Source organism: Choloepus didactylus, chromosome 2, assembly GCF_015220235.1.
Source record: "Choloepus didactylus isolate mChoDid1 chromosome 2, mChoDid1.pri, whole genome shotgun sequence".
Lineage (NCBI taxonomy): Eukaryota > Metazoa > Chordata > Mammalia > Pilosa > Megalonychidae > Choloepus > Choloepus didactylus.
This window is the reverse complement of record NC_051308.1, coordinates 136,047,909-136,052,972: the sequence shown is the minus strand read 5'-3', so window position 1 is coordinate 136,052,972 and position 5,064 is coordinate 136,047,909. Positions and strand designations below refer to the sequence as shown.

The window sequence follows — 5,064 nt, the reverse complement described above, 5'->3', positions numbered from 1 at the left end:
CAGTCCTTTCTAACTAGTTCACACAGTATATTAACAATTTCAGACAACTGTTAATCTAAAAGTCATTTAATCTTTACCCTATTTACAAGACACCTATCTTAATGCTAATGGCTATACTGTTCTCCAACCTTTCAACGTCCAAGTTTCCTACATCCCATACTCTTACAAATGTTTTCGGCCATTTTCTTCCCTCATCTTAAGTCTTTTATTCCCCCTCTAGGTGTTTTGTAACTTTAAAGGCTTTAGGTTTTGTTTTCTGCTGAACAGAGAATTAGGTAAGATCTGTATATCACAGAAGAGGGAGTATTACTACCTTAAAGTAAAAAATACACATCTTGAAAGGCTAAATCTGACAGCCACAAGAACAATGGTTAACTTTAAAGAATCAGCCTAGTTAAATGATATGACCATGGACACAGAATACCAGAGAAGGACATGGAGCTTCCCACAGGCAATGGTGGAGTGTGTGTGTGTATATGTTGTGTATGCATGTGTGTGTGTGCTGTGGGTGAGCATGTGAGAGAGAGACAGAGACGGAGGGAAGAGATGAGAGGCAGGAAAGCTAGGTAGGGAGGTAATCATTCAGATGGCAGGACAGATTGACTAAAATTGGATATATATTTGTCTTTCTTAGAGCTAGTTAGCTTTAGTAAACATTTTTCATCAGTTGGTGAATTGCATGTGGAAAGGATAAAAGTAAGTGCCATTATAAAGCAACAAAACCCCTCAACCCAATAATGTGGTCCTGCAAAAGTGATAATATGGGTGTATGGGTATGGGGGGCACTGCAAGTAAAAAGATCAATATCAGTTTTGTGTTCGTGCTTCATACTGGAATAAAGTTTTTCCAATTGGAATTGGTTTTTCTCTAAAGGTAGATGAGCCCCCAGATTTCCCTTTTTATAGTACTCTCAAACTGTGGTACAAATGATAGGTTGTCTCCTTGGTTCATAAAGGACATGATTAATATGAGAAAATACACAATGAATTGTGTTTAAGTGTACTGTGTCATCTGTGTGGCCTTTTCTTTGCAATTACAATATTGTCATGGATTAAATCACAGTAATATCACAATGAAATATGTAAAGTTTCTAATTAGGAAGAGTGACATAGTTATTTTTATGGCATTCTTGAAATTTTAATGAATAAAAGAAAGTGGACTGAATCCACAACTTCAAATTTGTGCAGCATAATAGGTAACAATACTTAGTATACAAAAGATTCTGCCATGATGCTTTATCTATTTAATTAACAACAAGTGCAATTGGAATAAGTTATTATCCACCTGTAGCTTATCTAGAATTGATAAAATCTTATGTAGCATTAAATGACCTTAATTTATCCAGGTGGTTTGTAAAATTATCTCCAGCAAAAAAAAAATTTCTCATCTCAGGTTCCTATAAGAATAGCAGTAGGAAAAAATTCACTTTTGAGTGGTTCCATGAAGAATGTAACATTTAATAATAATCAGTAATTGAGTCTCCATCTCTAGGTAGCCACACTTCAATTAAGCAATATGAAACATTCTGACATAGGTTTATCTAATGCTTTTATTTAAATTTTATTTTTAAAATGTATAAACATATGCAGGTAATTTTAATTGCTAAGACTCCAAAACAAAAATGTGCTCTGTTCAGTAAAAGTAGAGTATCTAAAACTTTGTTCCTCATACATTCTTGATGAATTTATAAGAAATTATTTTAATATAATAAAAAGTATTTGGGGGATAAATGACTAAGAGTCTTGCATAATAATTTTTAAATGACATCCACTGGGTCAAAAATAATAATGTAAAGAAAGAATTTATTTTTGCCTTTGAGATTTGTATGGTTTCGGGTATTTTAAAAATGTAGAATAGATTCTTCTGGACATTTCAAGTTCTCTTGTTGCCGCAACACATACACACACACACACACACACACACACACAGAGTTTCAAAATATGTGTTTGTGTGTGTTTTCTTAGTGACAGCACTGGAAAAGGGAGTCTTAAATATAAGGGGAAAAAGATGCTATTTAATGAAAAATAGATGGGATGATATTTATAAGTGTTCCCTGATTAGTAATTTTGAAAGACTCAGGTCATTATAGCCTTCCTGAAAATTGAAAACATTCTGTAAAACTTAAGAAAAATAAAGCAAACCAATAGAATTATAGAGAATTAATGCTGTGGTCTTTCTCTAAATACATTTCTGCAATCAATTTTCCAACATTCTCAAGAAGATGTTGCCAAAGGTAAATTGGCTAAAACATGGAGTTTCTTGCTTCTGAGTCATTTTGTATGCCAAGAGTGCTTAAAAGTGGGAGAAATAGTCTCGGTTCCCAGCCTTTGCTGGGCGCCAGACCTGGCTCCGCCGCCCGACCGCTGGCCTGTCTCAGTTCGCTACCTTTTGGGTCCCAGCCTTCGCGGGCGGGGGCCGCCGCCACTGCCGCAGGACGGGGAGGCTGGCCAAGGCGTCCTGCGTGGAGAGCCCAACCCTGAGCAAAGATGACGTGAACTACAAGTTGCATTTCCGTATTATCAACGAGCAGCAAATGGAGGACATCACCATCGACTTCTACCAACCGCACACCATTACCCTACTCAGCTTCACATCGTCAGCCTCATGTTCTTCGCCTTCACCAGCACCCAGCCCAGTGCCTACCTGATGACAAGCATTAACTAGATGCATGAGGAAGCCATGAGTGGACATAAATGAGGAGTGCTGAAACACTGAACGAATCATAACTGGGATTATGCTGGTCCAGAAGACAACATCTGGAAGGGCATCCTCTCTGTTATTTTCTTCTTTCTTATCATCGGTGTATTAGCTTTTCCCAACGGTCCATTTACTCGACCTCATCCAGCCTTATGGAGAACGGTTTTTGGCCTCATAATGCTCTACTTCCTGTTCCTGGTGTTCCTGCTCTTCCTGAATTTTGAGCAGGTTAAATCCATAATGTATCGGCTAGAACCAAATCTTCGATATGCTATGAGGGAAGCAGATGTCATGGAATATGCTGTGAACTGTCACGTTATCACCTGGGAGAGGATTATCAGCCATTTTGACATATGTGCCTTTGGACATTTCTGGGGCTGGGCCATGAAGGCTTTATTGATCCGTAGTTATGGACTCTGCTGGACAATCAGTATTACCTGGGAGCTAACTGAGGTTTTCTTCATACATCTTCTGCCAAATTTTGCTGAGTGCTGGTGGGATCAAGTCATTCTGGACATCCTGTTGTGCAGTGGCGGAGGCATCTGGCTGTGCATGGTCATCTGCCAGCTTTTAGAGATGAGAACTTACCACTGGGCAAGCTTTAAAGACATCCATACCACCACCAGGAAAATCAAAAGAGCCATGCTCCGGTTCACTCCTGTCAGGTGGATTTACATTAGGTGGTTTGACCCCAAATCTTCATTTCAAAGAGTGGCTGGAATGTATCTTTTCATGATCATCTGGCAGCTAAGTGAGTTGAATACTTTCTTCTTGAAGCACATCTTTGTGTTCCAAGCTGATCATCCATTGAATTGGTGTAGAATTATCTTTACTGGGGGCATTACTGCCCCCACAGTGAGACAGTAATACGCTTAACCTCACTGACACTCAGTGCAAGTATGTGGGAACACAGTGCTGGGTGTTTGGGGTCATTGGTTTCCTGGAAGAGATTGTTTGTATAAAATTTGGACAAGATCTCTTCTCTAAGACCCAAATACTCTACATTGTGCTATGGCTTCTGTGTGGGGCTTTCACCTTTCCTCTTTTTTGTAGGGCATGGTTTGGCATACAGAACACTAGTCACTGAGAAAAGACCTATTGAGAGTCTGCAGATGGCTCGTACAGTCCAGATATCTCCTGGCCCCACGGGAAGGGTGCAAAAGGTTCTGAAGACAGCCCACCCAAGCATTCGGGCAACAACGAGAGCCATTCTTCCAGGAGAAGGAATCAACATTCCAAATCGAAAGTCACCAATGGCATTGGGAAGAAATGAAAGATCCTAATTAATCAAAGATGATCCAGAGAGTGCCTAGAACTGAGAGGGAAACAGAACTCCTCTGGGCCTCTGTTATGAGGTGAAAATGCACAGAGAAAACAGGAAGAGGAGAGGGAACTCTTGGGGGTCACTATTTGAGTGTAAGTCGGCTTTCCCACGGATCTGGCCATATCAGGCAGATCACTGCCTGCGGCCCTTTGCCAATTTGAGGTCTATTCTAACTTCAGCAATCAGCATGCAGTCACTGGTAGCAATTCAGTGTGTTTGAAGGAAAAGGTATCTATTTCCTCACAGTTGCCAAGAGCAGCTTTGTGCTTGGGTGTATTGTGGATGCATTTTAAACATCTTCATTCAGACAAGACATTAATTGTACAGTTAATGGACTCATCCCTAGGTTTTATTTTAATGAATCTGTCTTTCCACATTTGATTGATTAAAGTTCAGACTACTTTTCTGTCTTTTTTTTTTTTTAATTGTTATTGTTGTTATTTGTTTTTAAGTTAGGATGTTTAAAAGCCTTCAGAAGCCACTGCTGGAATTGAAACTAGTGGAGGTTCCCCTCCCTTCTAGCTCTTTCTCTAGAAAGAGCTTTTGTGTTACTATTTAGCAGCCTCAACCCTCTTTCTAAAACCTTAAGCCACATGGTAGAGTATAAGCCAGTCTAAGAAAAGGTTAGTTTTCTGTGTGGGATCCTGGGCTCCAGAACTGATCCTTTCTTGCTCCATTCCAAATGTCATTTGTCCAAACTTACCCACAGTGAACAAAAGTGAATCTTTTACAGGCAGTGAACAAGGCGGCTTCTCCCCACAGCCGGGTGCCTTTTACAATTTGTTTGTTTTCCTTCCATGGTATGTTGCTGACACTGTCTTTCAGTCACATGTGAGGTGCTGGTGAGTATTACCTTTCATCTGTACCATGCTCTAGAGTATTTACCCCAATAGTTCATCTTCACTGATGGAAGCCTGTTTGAAATAAAATAGTTCATGTTCAAGCCCTTCCAAAAAAAAAAAAAAAAAAAAAAGTGGGAGAATACAAGGAATTTTTTTCTGAGGCATCTTATCCACACACAATATGATTTCGTTGTGGTTTGT

General features: G+C 39.6%; 1 pseudogene; it reads left to right on the top strand.

The window, feature by feature from the left end:
* The first annotated feature begins 775 nt into the window (after nucleotides 1-775).
* Nucleotides 776-3,970, top strand: LOC119513400 (annotated as a pseudogene).
* Nucleotides 3,971-5,064: the final 1,094 nt, after the last annotated feature.